Below are 20,833 nucleotides of genomic sequence, written 5' to 3'. Positions count from 1 at the left end.
TAGGTATTTTTGATTTGATTCCACATTGTGCTTGCTGAGAGCCTAAAGGAAGGACTCACAGATATCCTCCCCCCCCCCCCCCCACCTTCCATATGTCAACAAAAGATATTGACCCAGAATGCACTGTGCTTGCTATAGGAGCATGGAAGTTGTGCTAATCAAAAGCATTAATAATACCAGAAATAATAAACAGCATGACTATTGGCCAGAGATGAAGGCTTCAATTCAGCTTTCATCACCACATTTTGAAAAGCATGAACTAAAAATGTAAGTCATTCAGTGTTGCCAGACATAAGCACTGTAATGAACATCTTCACCATCACTTGTTCCATAAGTTGGATGGATCATTGGGTCAACAGAGATGCTGCCCATCAAAGATTTTCTGCTTTTCTCTTAGTGATAAATCTGAAATGTTGACAAATTACCTTTTTATGTTTCTCTGCTGGCTCAAAACCAAGGACTTTACCAACTCTTCATCTAATGAGGTTTGTATCGTCTCTGCTTTTTGATAGCAATGTTGCTTCCCTAAAAATGCAAAATTAAAATTTCTTTAGAAAATGTTATGTACTCTTGTTTTCACTATTTTTGTCTAACAGCCTATAAGCATAACTGACACGACTAGAATGACAATTTAAAGTCAAAACTAGGAAAGTTTATATCATACAAAGCAAGATAGAAAAAGGTTCATCATGGTCCACTAGCAGGTTACTAGAGACAGTTATCTATCTTAGAAATAATTTTTTTAGAGTGATTATATGTGTACCAAAAAAAAATAAATTATGTTTCATATCACATTAACAAGCAGTTTGTGACACTTATGCATCAATGAAGTTGCAAGCATAAAAAAAAGGTACTACTTCTATAGTATACTAGCATTACCCTTGGTTCTTCCACCTGATTTGTTCTCAGGCTATACATTGTTTATTTTGGCTAAAAACTCTTTTTTTTTTCTGCACTTCCAATAAAATTTCCTGCATTTTATTTTCAGCCCAAAAAGCCTAGTATCAATTACATTGAATTCATAAAGACACATACTTTTGGTGTTTGAATTCTAAGAACACTTTTCTCCCCATCCTCAAACAAACAAAAATGGTACATACAATCTTCTTTCTTCTTCCTTCTCATTTTTTTATTGGAGCATTCAGATGACTGGACCAGTATATGAGATTATTTTCGCAGTGGTTTCCAAATCAGGGAACTCTCCATATAGTTTTCTTTCTATTGGGGTGTTTTGGGGCCAGTGTCATGTACAGCCTCTTGGTAAAGAGAGCAGTTTTGGAGGAGATGGTCAGCATTCTCTGGTGACACTCCAAATGGGCAGATTTCAGTTTCTGATTTTGATCTTCTGATACATATGTTGTCGAATTCTCTTGTGTCTGGTCCTGCAGAAAAAAAAATGATTTTAGATGTTTTTCTCCCATGAAACAGTTCTAAAGGCACATCACTATTCATGATTTAGTTTATCTTTACATATGAATTTTTTTTTTATTTGGTCAGTTGTAGCACCTTTATCTGGACATGCATCTTATACACATTTAAAAATATTTGACACTTATATTTATAGCCTATCAAGATCAAATAGCCTGGGAACGACATGGCCTAAATTGTGCCCATGTGCCTAAACTCAAAACTCAAACCCTGATTACCACAAACAGGGAGGTGCGGTGGCTGAGTAGTAAGGCGCTTAGCTTCTGAACCAGGGTCCATGGCTCAAATCCTGGTAAAGACCCAGCTCTATTGGGTACCTGACATTAGTTAGGGAAAAAGTAAAGTGGTTTGTCATTTTGTTGGCCACATGACACCCTCGTTAGCCGTAGGCCACAGAATCAGATAACCTTTACATCATCTGACCTATAGACAACAAGATCGGAAAGGGCAACTTTATTTTTTTTTTTTTACCACAAACAGTTTACACAAACCCCCCCCCCCCCTCTCCAGAAAAGAAAAAAACTTTTTTACTTTCATAAATAAAAAGGATGGTAAATGTTATGTCTATAAAACATTACCTAGAAACAAACATTGCAGTCCTTTTGCTTTAACTTCCTCATCTCAGCTTTGTTAAGGGGAACTACCTATGCACAAAATAAACACAGTTAAATAGATTGAACTCAAATTCTAGAAAGTCAATGAAATTTACATAAAAAAGTTATTTAGAAAATGAACTTTTCTCCAAGTCTTCATCCAGCCTTTCCTTCTGTTTTAATCAGAAATTGCATTGATATTGTCATTACAAGTCCTTTCAAAATGTTTTGAGTCAAGTCTAACTCTATTTTTCAATTATCACACTTGAGATTTTGCTGCTAATCTTTTGCCCTTTGTCAACAATCAGCCTAATGTGTGGAAGACATTTGTATAGGCCATGCAGAGCTGAGATTGTTATCTGTGACATTTGTTTTTACACATCAATATTATGCAAACCCTCTTTTTCCATGCATATTTTTCATCATCTGATGCAGACAAAGCTGTTGTCCTTCAAGGATCCAATTGTTTTCTTTTGAATTTTCACCTGTCTTTCAAAACAGGTTTTATTTTGGCCTTAAATGTGTGTTCCACTGCCTTCTTGAGAGCTTAATTGTCTCTATCAGAAAGCATCAGTTGCCAGCTACTCTCATCTACACCAGTGCCAGTGTTGATATTACCTTCTGTCCTCTAATTTGCAAAAAAAAAAAAATCACTTTTTAGCATGAGACGAATAAAAAAAATGCCAGAGGTAGTAAAAAGATAAATCTGATTCAAACCTTATCTTCAACTCCTTGAAAGAAACCCATTGGTGCTTGAATGTTGTGTGATGGATGGGAGACCTATCCTTATAAAGTTCTTTGCCATCTTGATCTAGAGGAGCTAAGAAAATATCCAAGATACCGGCTTTCAAATCTGAGAGTATCTAGCATCGAAATCTCAAGATCACTGCTCCCAAAGTGACTAAACATCTGACAGTAAATAAAAAAAAATATAAAAAACAATTAATATTTATTTTTTCTTGTATTGGACAAAGCATGTATTATTAATATTATATTATTATAGACAATAAGGTCTGAAAGGGGAACTTTTTTTTATGCTTTTTTTTTAAAGAAAATTCTAAATAATGAACTGATAGTGAGCTTAACAATGATCATGTATAAGGCTTGTCTTGGAGTCCAAAGATTAGTGAGGAGTGCAGTGTTTCCCATGGCTGCGCAGCCCCAGCAACAAAAAGCAACACAAATATGTATTTGCAAATACAGACAAAAATATACCACTCAAGGCTGAATTCATTCATAGAAATTTATGGCAGAATACATAGAACTATGAAAAGTAAATAGCTTGGCAGACAGAAACATGACCTGTAAATTACTTGATAGGGCTAGGGTTATAATTGATGAAATTTAACAGTAGACTTCAAATAAGAAAAGAATGTTAATGTATGTTAAATTACAGGTTTCACTAGTTTAGCTAATAGCAACTTGAATATTATTTTACACTTGGTAACTACATGCTTCAACTTTACTCTGTGCAAAGTGCAGTCCTACCTTGATTTCTATCAAGTGATTCTCCAGCCTACATGTTTCAGTTCTTTACCAGCCATTAACATAAGACAATCAAAGCCATATTGTAAATCATGTGGAATATCTGAATTTTTCTTCTCTTCTACAGCAAGATGTCTTCACTTAATGCATAATTCCCCTAGAATGAAGAAGATAAGATAATCCATGCATTGTTAACAGAAAGATGTCAATTAACTGTGATGTCATCCTCTGAGCTGAGTCAGCTAGAGCTGCTCCCAATGTTTATCCCTGTCAAGAATGCCTTGCTTTGGCAAGTCTTTCAAAACCTTTTACAACTTACACCTTCAAGTGTCTTTCAATGAACAAATCATGTTGATCATCTGCCAACATAAAGAAGTATACATAGATATTAGCATTTCAAAGTCATGGGCCAAAAGCTCAGTCATTTTTCATTTCGCTTCTATATCAATATTTTGATTTTTTTTGTCGGCTAAATGATTTGTGTACCTCATAGGAAAACAATGGGGTCCAGGGTTTGAACCTCAATGAAGATTGGGATTTTGAATTTTTAGGGTGCCCCTCAGTCACCCAACTCTAATGGGTAACTGACTTTAGGTGGGGAAAATTAAGGTGGTTAGTCATTGTGCTGGACACATGACGACCTGCTCATTAACCACTGGCCATAGAAACATTACCTTGACATCATTTGCTCCATGGATTGCAAGGTCTGAAAGGTAAACTTTACTTTTTGTAATACTTTTTTAAAAATTAATATCCACTGTGCATCCCATTACTTCTTACTTATGTATAATAGATTTCTCTTTTCCCTTCCTTGTGTTTCTTGAATCAAGTTCCTTTTTATAGAGCATTTTGATACCTCCACAAAGCCAACGGATTATATTATTTGTCATAATGTCCAAAAGTAGAAACTAATTATTTTATAATGAGAATGTGGGTATAAGTGTTGTCTATCCAGTACCCAAAACTACACATTTCTCAAGTAAAAATCAACAAATTAAACATATTGAAAAGGTAATAAAAAATTAACAAGGATTATGTGAAGGTCTTCCAAATTTTATTAATATTTGTGGTTAAACAGTAGAGTTCTTTTTATTTGTTTAAATAGATCATTAAGTGTAATACTTCAAGACCTATATCTAGTTCCTAATCTTCAGACAGGTGATCATGGATAAAATCTGAACATTTTCATTTCAATGTATGGATTCTATGGTGGAAAAATGTTCTACAACTTCTGCAAAGATCATGCTCTGTTTTATCCACCATGGTCAAACACATCAACCTTAGACAAACAGTATCCACCCTAGATAAACAGTATCCACCTTAAACAAACAGTATCCATTTCTAAATAAAAAAAATACATACATATAATTTTCTTTACATATTAAAAGAAAAAGAGAAAGATTACCTGAGGTGACCAGACACCATCAGTAAAGCAATATTTTTTTGAGATATCAGTTACTGGTTCGGAAACTGCAGATGGATCAGTCACTGTACAAAACTTGGTCAGTAAAATTTGAAAATTAGACAACTTCATGGTAAACAATAAAATCGCCACCTGAAAACACAAATAAACAATAAGAGGATGTAGACACACAAATTATTACAATGTATGATTTTAATTCAATGTGAGCCAAAGGAATAGTTATAACCTTATATAGCCTTAAAGACATCAAACATTTGAACTAGTGACCAATACTGCACCACATTTTAAGGATAAATGTATAAAATATACAGCTATTTTATTTGAATAAATGTGAATATTAAAGTCAATATAAACAAATATGAGACTGTGTGACAAAAGTGTAACTTAAATATTACATACTGTTTGTGTTTTTTTTTTTCTCTGTGTTCTCATTATAAATTGTAGGGTTAATAATAATAATAATATATATTTATTGAAGATGAACTCCATTCTTTTCAGATCAGGCAGCTTTCCATACAATCTTTATTCTAAAGGATTGTTGGGGGCCAGTATTTTGAATGGGCCTCATGATAAAACAAGGCCACATGTTCTTTTCACTAGTTTCAACATCCAGAATAAGTGTTGCCTCATTATGTTGTGCCCTGTTCAAAGGTGAAAAATAATTCATTGACTGTGTCCTGATAGAATGTAACATGCATCCTTAATCCTGATGTTTGAGTGACAACTGTTTTGGTTTTGGTTAATACTAATCTTTTTTTTCTTTTTCTCTTCCAGATATAGTGGAATTTAAGAAAAGAAAAAGTAAAGTACCACTTTCAGACCTTGTGGTCTATAGGGCAGATGATGTAAAGGTCATCTGTTCCTGTGGCCTATGGTTAACCAGGGTGTCATGTGTCCAACCACCTTTACTTTTCCCTAACTAATGTCAGGTACCCATTAGAGCTGGGTGGATTCAAGAGGTGCCCAAAGATCCCAAAATTAAAAACCCCAGTCTTCAGCAGGATTCAAACCATGCACCCTGGTTCAGTAGCCAAGTGCTTTACCACTTAGCCACTGCACCTCCCATGGAATTTAAGACTGCTTAGTTATTCTTCCATTTTGGCAGTGTCAGATTTTTCTTCTCCTCTATTTGAAAGTGTGCTGGGACCCATTGAAGAACAGTTTTCTTGCTATTATTGTTGAGATTTATAAGAGCTGTCCTGACTTTTTTGATAGAGGAGGCATCAGATTTTTTTAAACATTAGAAAGAAATGTTTATTCATTAGAAAGTGCATCTGAGAGATCGCCAGTGGCAATTAAATTTTCTAATCTTTCTCAATTGAGCCATTTATTGAATAAGACAGCTCCTCTGTTACTGGTGGATTCTTAAGATGATTCATCTGTATAATTGACCCACTAGTTATTGGTTTATTAGATTTGTAGAAAAATATTCACCATTTTCTTGAGATCTTTCTGATTGTGATAAGATTTTTTGGTTATGTTTTCAATACTGTCTCTTACAGCAGAAAGAGAGCTTAGGTCCCAGGGAAGAGAGTCATTGCACTGTTTAACTGATTCATAAATTATATTTTATAAGTGGTGTTTCTTTGTTTGAGATTCTTGTATGAAATGGTCTTTTCAGTTAGTTTTGAGTGCCAGACTTGTGGGTTTAAGTTTTGAGTGGGTAGCTCTCTTAGATTTCCATTTTAGTAAACTGAGTAAGGATTATTATTTCTCTTATTTTGTCCAGAGAAACCAGGGAAAAAATGATCTCTTCCATTGCTTTGAAGGTTGTTGTTTTAATTGTTTGGAGTTTAGTTTTTGTTTTACTTTTTTACTTTGTCTATTTTCTGTAGAATTGACTGCTGAATCATATGATGTAGCACTGTGTTCTATAGTGATGTAGCTGGTAAATTTCTTTTTCAAAATGTAATTTGCTTATGGAAGCTCACAGCCTGCTAGGTGGTTGGTGTTAGCCTTCCCTGGTTGTCCAAGAAGTCTACATCTGAGTTGCCAGTTACACTGATGTGATTTGGTATCCACTGCATCTAGTGTGTTGTAGCTGGTACATTTCTATTTCAAAATTTTGTGATTTGGTATCCACTGCATCTAGCGAGTTGTAGCTGGTACATTTCTATTTCAAAATGTTGTGACTTGCTCCAAATTAATATTTCCATTTTATATCTTGTACAATTTCACTTTTTTTTAGTTGACTTTATAGACTGTCATTTTATTCATACTGCCATGTAAGATCTTTAAATTTGTTGAACCATGGATTGGGCATTAGAGCTGGGTGGACTCAGAGGTGCCCAGTCTTCACTAGGATTCATAGCCGGGACCCCCAGTATGAAAGTCAAGAGCTTTACCACTCAGCCACCACGCCTCCATCAAATTGATTAGGCTAAAAGTAGTCCTACAAGTTCTTTGAGTGAAAAGAAAACAGTGTTTAATGAATAAAAAAGGGAAGAAGAAACTTTTTTTTTTTCCCACTAAAGTAAATCAAAGTAAAGTTCCCCTTTCAGACCTTACAATCTAGGGGGCTGAGGATGTAAAGGTCATCTGTTTCTGTGGCCCACGGTTAATGAGATTGCCAGCACAACAACCAGCCGCCTTTACCGTCCCCATCACACCAGGTACCTTTAGGTTGGTAGACATAGTCATGTGATCAGGGCACGGCAGACATATTGTTGGTAAAAATCTGGTTTCTATGCACAGTCAACACAAGCTTTTAGGCACTTACCATGGATAAGTCGAGCAAAGAAAGATATAGTCAGAAACAAATACTAATTCTTACACTTTGAAAGCAAGCCAGCATAATAAAGAAAATGATTTGCTGCCCTCCTTGTGTTTTTTTTTTTAAATATTAAAAAAAAAAAATAAAAAAAATACATGTTTTGTAAAATGTTTTACTTATTTCGGATGTTCCTTCAGAGTTGAAGATAATTACTTCCTAGTCCAGGACGGCGGGGGATGGGAGCGGGCAGGGTTTGAACCCCTGACCATCGATAAGTCCGAACGACAGTCCAGCGTGCTTATCCAGATCTCTTCACTTATAATCTTGTTCTACTGAAAGTGCTTACACAATCACAAAGGATGAGTTCAAGGTATTCCGAATCAATTTTATTGTTAGACCTAGATTAGATCTAGATCTACTAATAACTAATCTAGACTAGATTCTAGATCTATATTCTAACTATTTAAGTTAGCATATCTAGACTACTTTATTCATAATATTGTTTGACATAAATGTAGAATCAGATTGAATAGTCAATATTTATTATTGTCGAGGGCAGTGTTTCTCAAACTGTGTGCCGCCGAAGATTTGCAGGTGTGCCGAGGAGTTTTCAGAATGCCACACGTGCAGCGTTACACAGGTTTGCGTACTATTAAATTTGTATTTTACCTTGGGACGACATCCCAACTTGCAACGACCAGTAATAGTAGTGGATCGCTACATTATGATGGAAAGGGGTGTTAGCTCTTCAGTTTATGGAGTTGTCCACTATACATATATTATTATAATGACTCAAATGTAGGCCGCCTTAGCAGACGCTCAGAAGTTCTTGAATTGGTAACGATTATAATAAGCGATGTGTTTCATGTAAATTTTGTAGGTGTATGCTAATAATAACAAATTATTACTAAGCCTTAGTCATTGTTATCCATGGAGAAATACGTTGGTAAGAATGAAACTGCGAAAGCGTTCAATGAAAAGCATGGAACCAAACAAAGGTACAAAGAGGATTACATCGGATATGGTTTCATATCTTCAGGACCTGAAGATTCTCCATTGTCATTCTGTCTGATCTGCAATTCAGCTCTGTTGAATGAGGCGCTTGTTCCAAGCAAATTGAAGAGACACTTGGAAACAAAACATCCAGCTGTAAAAGCGCAACCGAAGGAATACTTCGAAAACTTTTATTCAGTTCATAAAGGATGAAAAATGTGTCAACAAATTCTTATTTTAAAAAGACTTACCAACTACGACCAAAGGCGAAGATATTTTTAAGTGGTGAACGAAAACATTTTGCTATTCAAAGTACAGTGGAGACAAACTGTGTCAGCGTTTGCACCGATGGCTGTCCTTCCATGCAGGGAAATAGAAAGGGATTCTTCACTCTTGTGCGTCAAGAAAATCCAAATGTATTAGTTGTTCACTGCATGATCCACAGAGAAGCTCTTGCCTTCAAATATTTGATGTCTGTTCTGGATCAAGTGATTGAAGTTGTAAACTTCCTCAAATCTCGACCGCTTGCATTCTGACTTTCCTCAGAGCTTTGTGAAGCAATGGATTCAGACTACTAATGTCTCCTGTATCACACCAACGTTTGTTGGCTCTCCAGGAGAAAAGTGTTAAAGCATGTCGTCCAACTCAAGGCTGAGCTGATTTCATTCTTGGAGGCTGAAAAAAAAAAAAAAAAGACTTTGGATTTTCTATTCATGACGAGATTTGGTGGGTTAAGGTGACATTTCTCTCTGATTTATTTGACAAATTAAATTCATTGAATTGAAGTCTTCAAGGACCATCGGAAACCATCATCATTGCATCCTCAAAACTAAAATCATTTGGTTAAAATTGATTGTCTTTGTGGCAAAGTAAAATCACGAAAGGACTGCTTTCGTACTTACAATGAATGTGTTTCAAATAAAGAAATCACCCCCGAAATTCTGGACACTTTGAAACACCTGCAGTCAGCATTGCAGCATTACTTCTCAACAACTGGTTGTGTTTTGGATTTCAATCAACAAGTTATATCCTGTAATCAATTTAAAAGCAATCAAAATAATTCTTCCATTTACATCTTATGGTTTTGTGAGTTTGGATTTTCAGCACTGACTGAAATCAAATCTAAGAAAAGAGAGAGACTTCTTACAAAAGACGATGAAATGCGAGTTTGTTTGTCGACTTTGGAGCCTCGATTAGATCACATTTGCTCTCAAAAACAGGCACAACATTCACATTAAACATAATACTGAAAAACAGGCAAAATCTATTTTTCTTTTTATTATAAAACATCTGTTGCTCTTTGTGGTGTGCCGCGAAATTTTTGTAGTTTGTTTACTGTGCCGGCAGACAAAAAAGTTTGAGAAACACTGGTCTAGAGCTAGATCAACATTGTTGTAACATATAATGTAGGCCTACATAGATTGTGATAGAGATCTACTCTCTACTCAAGCCTTCAAGGTCTAGTATTCTAGATGTAGATCTATGGCTACATAGATCATAGATATATTATATACAAAATCTGGATGATGTCTCAGATTAGAGTGTGACTAGATCTAGAGTCTAGCCTACATAATGCTTAGGCTTAGTAGATCATTCTAGATCTCATCTAGACTCTATAGAATAGATCTAGAAAATCTAGATAACATCTAAAATCTACATCTCTCTGTTGCTGCATATTTTAAGCATATGAAACTTAATTTTTATCCAATAGATATAGCTAGATCTAGTCTTCACTTCTAGGTCACTTGATAAGATAAATAAATTTAGCTTTTATGTAGCACTACTTTCATGCTTATAGTTATAGTATGCTCAGAGCGCTATGGTCCAATCTCATTGGACTATAGTTACAGATAATAGTTACTTATTATTAGATACTAGTATTATATAGATCAGATCTAGCATCTAAACCAAAGAAAACTTTACTATCCAGTTTAGATCTAAGTCTAGGGCTGAAGACTTTTTAAAGTTTATTTTAGGACTAGGCTCATCAAGACTAGTAACTTGTTGATAAATCTAATGGTCCTAGATCTGTGTTTCTTTTACAACTTTCAAATGCTCTTTAAGATTTGAAGCTAATTACACCATAGCCCAAACCTTTTGGCTGTTGCGGCTGAAGCACTTCACTAGTCTCAATTGAATTTTTGGTGTAAACTAGGGTTTTGAATTTCTATATTTTTAGGATGCTTCGAAGTCCAACCAATTCTTTATATTACAAGAGTTCTACATCTATTATTAAAATGTTATTGCTATTTTTACTTTTGAAAATGTCTACAGGCTTACAAGAGTTTAGCAGCTTACAACCAGTTCCTAGATGGTTGGGTTCAAGATGTTATGGCTTTTAAACCACTAGCAAAGGTAAGTAATAAATATTGTTATATTATAGTTAATATCTTGATATTCAAAGGTATTTACATGTATATGAATGAAACCAATGTCTTGATATGTACAGGTATTTTAAATAATTTTTTTTTTCTTTTTAATAGGTCTTCACTCTCAGTGGTTAGCATGTACTGCAGCCCTGGATAGTAATAAGTCAAGATAATAGTGAACAAATAGATGCTATCTTACTAGATTTTTCTAAGGCTTTTGACAAAGTTCACCACCATAGTTTGCTTAAAAAATTAAAATATTTCGGCATTAATGGTCCACTGCATCAGTGGATTAAAGATTTTCTGATAGGGAGAGAACAAACTGTAATAATAAATGGCTCTAAATTGTAATGACACAAGATGCGTAGAAGTTGATGTGAATCGGGTTTTTCGATAGTAATGTGACGAGTAAGAACAGAGTAGGATTACGAACAAGAAGAATAACGGACAAGACGCCTAAGAGGACGACGCTAGGCTAGCGACGACAGAGGACTGTGCCCTTTTTATTGTTTATTAAATTGTTGAAGTTATCAGCCTGCGTTATTAAGTATATTCTTGATTCATTTTGTTGTTGTGTCATATGGACTCGCATGCACCATTAACATATATAAACTCATCAACAAAATAGACCATCAACAGATGTGGCGACCCCGATGGCCAGGGCGTCATTTTGATCTACAATCTAGTTAACTTCATGTTCTGGATATATCTATCTACAATTCTACACTTGGCGAAGTACACTGGAGAAGTACTGGATTAACATTCGTTTATTTCTACTAGATCTACCCTACGTCTGTGCTAATTATCTGGACTGCAGCTGGATTTTGGCATCTTTGTTCCAGTGGATCTAGACTTTCTATTAGAGAAAATTTGAAACCGTTACCAGCGTCTAGCTTTGTCAGCCAGGTTGGATATTTTTAGATTGAACCTGGATCTATATATAGATCTATATTGACTATTTTTATCTATTGTGTCTGAATCTAGAACTATTTCGTCCGTTGAAGTGATCTAGGGCAGTCCGTCGTCAGTATACCTCTACCTATATACCTCAAGAGTGAAGATACCTCATTTTGTCAGGTTTATCTGTTTATTGTGAGTACGGAAAGTCATCTGAGTCTACATATCTAGTATTTACAAGCTGACCGTTGGAGTCACCTTGTCAGGTTAGTTTTTCAAGCTATTGACTGTTGTAGTGTTGCTAAGCTTGGAATCTAATCTACACACGAGTGATGGTATACCCTACTACCACACTGCGTGACCATCTATTCAACTTGTAAAGTTGACTAATTTATATTCATCAAAAGAGAGAGTTGGACTTTGTCATTTTTTTTACCTCTCTTGAGACAGCACCACCAGCTTGTCTCAGTATTGACTTATGTTCCTGACCTAAAGACAGAAGCCAACACCATACCAACAGATCATCAAGTGGAACCGGAACCTTGGAACCTGACTAGAGGACTTTATCTGAGAACCGTACCATACAGTGGCAGCACCAGGAGAGATTGGCCTAACTCAGTACTGCCTGTCGAATAGCCTTTGTGGGAGCACACCTTGCCTTGCCTAAGACTAAGACAGTGGGGAACTTGTGTGGAACTGACCGTTGTAGCTCCGTGGACTGAACAAAGGGGATCTAACTAAAGATAAGTTTATTTTTTCTCTCCATTATTATTAAATTAAGTCTATTAGGGACAGTAGATCTTTGTTAAGAGCAGGTTGCCTGATAAGGGCGTCATTATAGGACACATTAGAAAGTGGACCTGCTCCATTTAATAAAGTCTCGATGATTGTTTAGATTGTCTTGTTTTGTTCGTATCCACGTACATTTTATTTTTTTTAGAAGTCAAGTGAAGTTATCTTTATTTGTCTCTTTCAGTGTATACTTCCTCTAAAAAGTCTCATCTCAATAGAATAGATTTATTTTTTTGTGTCTTATTACGTTTATTTTACATTATTCTTATTATATATTAGTAATTTTATCTTAAGTAGATAAGGTAAGCCACGTATGCAACAGTATGATAAATTACACCCAATAATTTATGTAAGTAGGAAATTATCTGATACTGAGAAGAGATACAGTGTCATAGAGAAGGAGGCTTTAGCTGTTGTTTGGGTTGTAACTAAGTTGGAAAGCTATTTACTGGGAAACAAATTCATATTGTTATCTGATCAAAGGCCTCTAAAGTTTATGCAAGAAAAAAGTATTAAAAATGGTAGATTATACAGGTGGTTTCTAATTTTACAAGAATATAATTTTCAATTAGAGGCTATTAGGGGAGAAATTAATATTGTAGCTGACATGTTGTCAAGAGTTACAGTGAGATAAACTATTGTAAATAATGATTATTCATTTTGATTTGTTTATGCATGTATATATATGTATATGTTCTAGTCAATGGGTATGAATAAGTTGTTTATATATGAATACTATATTTTATTTCCTTTAAAGGAAGATAACTCAGTAAAATATAAATTGGGAATTTTATTAAATCAAGGGAGATAATTATAAAAAAAAAATTTTCCAATAATTAAAGTCAAAGGTGTAAATTAAAGTAAGTATGATCATCTACAGTCATTATTTTTTTTTATATAATCATTATCATTCATTAGTAAAAGGCTAGGTCAGTTTGGAAATGGTAAGTGGAGAGAAAATATACTTATTGGTACCCAACAAAAAAGTTAGGTAGAATAATTTGGAAAGCTGTTTTGACACAAATATTACATTTTGTCTGACAGGAAAGGTTTGGTGTGATGTGAGGCGATCAACCATGTACATATAGCCAATAACAGTATTTACTCTGAACAACTCTGTTTTATGCCTATGGAGTCAGCAAAGGCATCTTCGTATGTGGACTATATACATGTGTATTTATTCTGAAAAACTCTGTTTTATGTCTTTGGAATCGACAAAGGCATCGTCGTATGGGGACTGTATACATGTCTTGATGGACTTAGTACTATTGGTTGGTGAAAATATTACACTGGACTATACTATTTTATCGTCAATGACAGGAGTGATGATTAGAACACCGTATACCGGATATTTTCTTACCATTAACTGTATTGGAACTGTACATATTGTTTTCTTGGTGTCAACATTCAACTACAGTGTGAACTTTGTGACATACAAACATGGACACCAGGAACTGATGAAGATGGGAAACATGATGATGTCCATCAAGATCAAGATATATGTTTGTTTTGTCTTTCCCCAAAAATTTTGGCCATGTATATTGTACAGGCATGACAGTAGGGATAGTGTTTTAAACTGAAAAAAAAAATTGACAAAATTTTTTTTTTGATAAAGGGGGGAGGAAATATGTAATGACACAAGATGCGTAGAAGTTGATGTGAATCAGGTTTTTCCTAAGTAATGTGACGAGTAAGAACAGAGTAGGATTACGAACAAGAAGAATAACGGACAAGACGCCTAAGAGGACGACGCTAGGCTAGCGACGACAGAGGACTGTGCCCTTTTTATTGTTTATTAAATTGTTGAAGTTATCAGCCTGCGTTATTAAGTATATTCTTGATTCATTCTGTTGTTGTGTCATATGGACTCGCATGCACCATTAACATATATATACTCATCAACAAAATAGACCATCAACAAAATCAACACCGATAACAGTAAACTCAGGTGTACCTCAAGGAACAGTCTTGGGTCCACTACTATTTTTAATTTACATAAATGATTTACCAAATTGCATTACTTCAGGAACAAAAGTCAGATTATTTGCAGACGATTGCATAATATATAGAACAATAAAAACAACACAAGACACAGATATTTTACAAAGAGAATTAGATGAATTACAGAAATGGGAATCAAATTGGAGCATGTCTTTCCACCCAGAAAAATGTCAGTTGTTAAGAGTAACAAAAAAACTAAAACAAATTAATTCCCCTTATCTTATTCATGGCAAACCAGTAACACAGACTAAAAACGCAAAATACCTAGGTGTTATAATAAATGAAAAACTATCATGGAATCCACATATTGATGAAACTACAAAAAAATCAAACAAAGCATTAGGATTTATTAAAAGAAATTTCTATAAATCAAATAAGAACATAAAACTAAAATGTTATTTAACCTTGGTTAGGCCAATAATAGAATATGCATCCTCCGTTTGGGACCCCTCAACTCAAGAAAACATTAAGAAACTGGAACAGACACAAAATAGAGCAGTGAGATTCATAACAAACGAATATTCACATTTGACTAGAGTAACACCTTTAGTAAAATCACTAAATTTAGAAAGCCTTCAGGACAGAAGGCTCAAAAGTAAAGTAGCAATCATACATAAAACACTGAACCATAATCTTCAAATACAAAAACAAAATTTAATAAAATACTCTGAAAGACACAAAGGTAAAGGCACATTCCTCGTCCAATATGCTAGGACAAATTTGTACAAATACTCCTTCTTCCCTAGTACTATTAGAGCATGGAATGGGTTACCTGAGCTAGCCAGGAAAACCAGGGACTTGGCAGAATTTAAGTCATTGGTTAATATGCATGACTAAATGCATGACGCGTAGGGCGTAATCATCTTCTTTTTTGAAGTAACGTCTGTATTATATAAGAAGAAGATGGTATTATTCTATCAGCCCACTGTTCTTGTATAGTTGGACTTGGTGAGTCCTGCACTCATGTGGCAGACATGGATCCTTGAGTCAAATAACCTACTCACTGAAGCCCAGGCTGGCTTTAGAAAAGGCAGATCAACAGAAGATCAAATTGCCTTCATCACACAAGAAATAGAAGACGGCTTTCGAGAAAAGAAACTAACAACAATTGTGTGGGTTGACTTAGAAAAAGCATTTGACAAAGTCTGAGAACAAGGTCTCTTGCTCAAGCTAATCCAGCATCACATATCCCAAAGAATGTACAACTGGATAAAGGAATACCTAAATAATAGAAAAGCCTTAGTTTGCAATCAAGGACAAAGAAGCCACACAGTGGGTATAAAAAATGGCGTCCCCCAAGGAGGAGTCCTATCCCCAACACTTTTCCTAATATTCATAAACAATCTACCTAGAAAAGTTAAAAGCAGCATGTATGCAGATGACCTTGCCATAATTAGCACAGAAGAATATGTAGGAACATCGAAATTTCGATTACAAGATGCTCTTGATAAACTCAATAATTGGTCCAAAGACTGGGGCATGTCCATCAACACAAAAAAGACCACATATACCATATTCTCACTGTCAACAAAACAACAAACAATAAAATTAACATTAGATTTGGAAGCTTTAGAAAAAAATGACAGCCCTACTTATCTTGGAGTCACCTTTGACCCGAGACTAACCTGGAAAAACCAAATAGATAAAACACAGAGTAAAGGCATCCAGAGACTATCCCTCTTGAAAAAATTAGCTGGCACAGATTGGGGAGCTAATCACAACATCCTAAAAAAGACCTATACCAGTTATGTAAGACCTGTATGGTGCCACAGCATGGGGCTCAGCAGCCCAAACCAACCTAAGAAAAATAGACAAGGTTCAAAATATTGGTCAAAGGATAATGACAGGAGCAATAAAAACAACACCCATAAGAGCTATGGAGGAAACCACTGCCCTGATCTTTCTGGATGAAAGAAGAGAAATAAAAATCCTTTCCCAATTCACTAAATTGGAAACCTTGGAGAGGCACCCATTCAGAACAAAAATCCACAAAACTGGCACAAAAAAACGTCTCAAAAGGACCAATTTCATACAGGAATCTCTAAACCTAAAAAAGAAACACCAACTTGAAAAAATTACTCTGGAATCCTCAATACACTATAATGAATCTCCACCCTGGGACAAAAGCCCTCTTCCTACTATAAGGGACCATATTGAAAACATAAAAAGAAAATCTGTTAACAGACCAACAGAGCTCAAGGAAATAGTGAACTGTTTTCTACATACCAATTACCCTAGCAATCAGTGGATCAGATTTTACACGGATGGCTCATCCCATAAAGCCACCACAAATGGAGGAGCTGGAATACTTATCGAATGGCCAGATGGAGGAAAACTAGAAAAATCCATTGCAACTGGAGAGTTCTCTGACAGTCACAGAGCAGAAAGGGAAGCACTAGCACTAGCTGCTACCATGTTAGCAAATCATCCAAGTTCCCCTCACAGTCAGATTGTCTTTCTAACAGATGTGAAAACAACCCTCCAAAGCTTGCAAAACTCTGATTCCCCTCATATTAAAAACCTCAGAACAGCACTTACAAAGCTCAACAACAACAGCAAAAAAACTGTTATCCAATGGATGCCAGCTCACATACAACTAGCAGGAAATGAGAAGGCTGACACACTCGCCAAGAGTGGGAGAACAAACTCACAAGTAAACTCTGCACTCTATCCAGAAGAAATGAAGAAATTAATTGTAGATAAAATAAATGAGAAATGGACGAACTCCCATCCAAATCACAAGAAAGATGACGCTTACTATAAGCTATTCCGACAAGACCAACGTCTAATCTTTCGACTCAGGACCGGACACAACAGAATGCGACAACACATGTTCCAGAAGCTAAAAATTGGAACCAGTGAAATCTGCCCATGTGGAGTATCACCAGAAAATGCCGACCACGTCCTCCAAAACTGCTCTCTCTACCAAGAGGCCTGCATAAGACATTGGCCCCAAATCACCCCAATAGAAAGAAAACTATATGGAGAGCTCCCTGATTTGGAAACCACTGGGCAGTTCATCTCATGTACTGGTCTAGTCATATGAACACTCCAACATAACAATGAGAACGATGAAGAAGAAGAAGAAATGTGGCAGACACTTTATTTATGCTGGAAGCCAACACCAGGCTCAAAGACAGTAAGACAGTTACAGGCTTGTTATCTTACTGGATAAATCCATCAGAGCTTAAAAAGGTTTTGCCAACTAAGGTTTCTGAGATTGATATCACCTCATTAAAAAACAAAAAGTTAAATTTGATTCTCTTGTGAACAACATCACTTCTAAAAATAAAAATTTAAAGGCTATTAAATCCAAAGAAACTATAAGGCTTAGTATAAATATTTTTAATTCATTTATTGAAAGTAATGAGTTCCAATCAGATATTTTACTGTGTTGTGCTAATAGGAAGAATAGGTTTGTGCCTGTGCTTTAACGCTGCTAGGTCTCTCAATGAAAATTTCAAAACAGTCATTTATTACTGTCATCTTCCTGTCATAAGTACAAATAAATTTTTTGGGCCTGAGACTCTCCTTATTGGGCCAGAAAATCAAATCGGATATGTCGACATACATAACATCCAAAACAGTACATGAATATCTTAGATCAGGGGTGGGCAACCTTTTTGTATCGAGGGCCGCATTATTTTAAAAATTGGGAATGGCGGGCCGCATATTTATATACAACTTATAGAGACACTCTAAGCTAACTGTGTAGAATGTCTTTTAATTCATATTTACACTGTATTATATTCACGTTTCTATTTTTCCCCACACTTCACGTTAAGGAATTACAACAAGAATTAGCAATTATTTAAACCAATTTTACGATTTTTTTTTTTAAATTGCTGTTGTCATTTTACATTAAAATATCCTGACAAATATACAGTTGTACTTAATGTGCAGTATTTTACTTTTTACACTCGTGCATGATGTTCCGGAACTGTGGAACTAGCTTACTAGTTTCTATCCTTGTGACTGCTGTCAAATTACAGTCAGTCAAAATCGACCAGTAGTTATACTTGTTTAGTTTCCACAAAGGAAAAGGCTTGTTCACTGAATGAGACAATATATGTTCTGGAAGTTAAATGTCGGGACTAGAGAAACTTGCCCATCACCAGAGAATGCTGACCATGTCCTTCAATGGTGCATTCTAAATCAAGAGACTCGAACAAGACTTTGGCCCAAAAACCCTCCTAAAGAACAAAAACTAAAAAAAACAAACAATTTTTATTTGTTACTACTAGGTCTAATCTATTGACTAGATCTAGTGAAATCTAGTCTAGATTATTCTAGATCTACTTGATTATCTATCCTTTTCTAATTCTAGGGCTCTACTCTAGTCACACTAGATCTTGTATATAGTTCTAGATCTAAAATAATTTAAGAGTCTACTAGTACTAGTCTAGATCTATAATCTATATCTAATAAGTCCTCTATGTCTAAGAACACAGATTATAATAATTATATTAGAGATCTAAATATTTATGTCTAAATCTATAGTCTATAATAGACTTATTAAGAACTAAATTTACATAATGATACATAGAAATCTAGAATCTAGAGATCTATCACCTTCTAAGTCTATTTCTAGATAGATCTAGAGTCTACTTCTAGATCTAGTTATCTAGTGCTAGCCCTACTTCTAGATCTAGAAACTAATTTAGACTATGTAATAAGAAAAGTAGATCTAATAGCCTTATTTAGGCCTTAGACTTACTGTGTCTAAGTCTAAGTCAAGTTAATTAATTAATTTAGGTCTAGACCTCTAGATCTTTAATAACTTTTTTTTTTTTAAAATCCTTTTGAAAGTTTCTTAGATTACTTAGAAACCGGTTCAAGGAGTTAGTGTTAGAATTAGAATAGTCAGATCTATTTGATCTATCAAATTCAAATCATCTAAAATCTAAAAAACAATCTAGTCCTATCTAGTAGCCTAGAGTCTAGACTAAGACTAGATCTAGTAGATCTAGATTGTCTAGATGATGATACTGTAGTAGAGCCATTGTCGTGAAAAGAAAGGGATTTGAATGGAATATTTGGCTAATTAGCACTTACTAGATTCTAAGAATAGATCTAATTCTAATATCTAGACCTAGACTACTAGATCAGTAGATCTAGAGATCTATGTCTAGAACTAGATGTAGATCTCATCTAGTCTTCAACCATTTCTTCGTAAATTTAGGACACACCGGGTCCGGAAGTAGATGAAATGTAAACAATAAACACAGACCTATATATATTTTATTTTGCACTCAGTATTTTCAATTCGCACTATTAATAAATAATGATAAAATGGCAATTTTTTTTTAGTGTCGGAATTCAGACTTGGCGGAACAAAAAATCGTGAATGCGGAACGGCGGAACATGTGAGCTTTTTTGATGATTTTGCGGGCCGTTTCCGCATAATGCGGGACTATAGGTATGTCTGCTGTAGGTGTCAGCAGGCTGCATAAAACATTCCGCTGGGCCACATCCAGCCCCCGGGCCGTAATTTGCCCACCCCTGTCTTAGATGTAGTTGTGGGATGAATTTTAAACATATCAGCTAATACATAGGCTGGTTTACCTAGAATATTTGAAATAATGTGTGTTAAAAAAAATAATTTGTGTACATTCATAATTATAGTAGTTAAATTTTATATAAATATGTGTAAATGTGAGACAGTGTATTTTTTTTTGTACCTGTATTATATCCAAGCTATCCAATGAGAAATATTTATATAATTTAATATATAGATATATTTATTCAAATCATAATATGCATTCATTTATTTGAGGAAATAAAAGAAATGAATTGAAGTATTGTTTGTATATTAATTATTATTATCTTATCTATTAGTATGAAAATTGTAGATCTATTCATTCAAAAGAGGCCCTTATTGAAACCTGCAGAACCAGGTTCGAATCTCGTTAAAGACTGGTATTTTGAATTTTGGGATACCTCTGAGTCCAACCAGGTTTAATTGGTATTTGACATTAGTTGGGACATCCTCGTTAACCGTGGTCCACAGAAACAGGTGACCTTTACATCATCTGCCTTATAGATCGTAAGGTCTTTAAAGTTAACTTGTTTATTTAAAAAAAAAACATTTTATTTCAAGATCAATTTTTGTAACTATGTAACTGTTTGAATAACAATG

At 34.9% G+C, this 20,833-nt stretch overlaps 1 long non-coding RNA gene across 1 annotated transcript; it reads right to left on the bottom strand.

Moving 5' to 3' along the window:
* Positions 1–531: 531 nt before the first annotated feature.
* Positions 532–20,083, bottom strand: LOC129924257 (uncharacterized). The gene is made up of 7 exons (XR_008776263.1): positions 19,750–20,083; positions 8,887–9,310; positions 4,912–5,061; positions 3,510–3,865; positions 2,739–2,930; positions 2,007–2,072; positions 532–1,382 (listed from the first exon to the last, which is right to left on the bottom strand). It is a non-coding gene; the product is annotated as an uncharacterized LOC129924257 (long non-coding RNA).
* Positions 20,084–20,833: the final 750 nt, after the last annotated feature.

This window comes from Biomphalaria glabrata, chromosome 1, assembly GCF_947242115.1.
Source record: "Biomphalaria glabrata chromosome 1, xgBioGlab47.1, whole genome shotgun sequence".
Taxonomy (NCBI): Eukaryota; Metazoa; Mollusca; class Gastropoda; family Planorbidae; genus Biomphalaria; species Biomphalaria glabrata.
The sequence above is the reverse complement of the archived record's forward strand: the minus strand, read 5'-3'. Positions and strand labels throughout refer to the sequence as shown.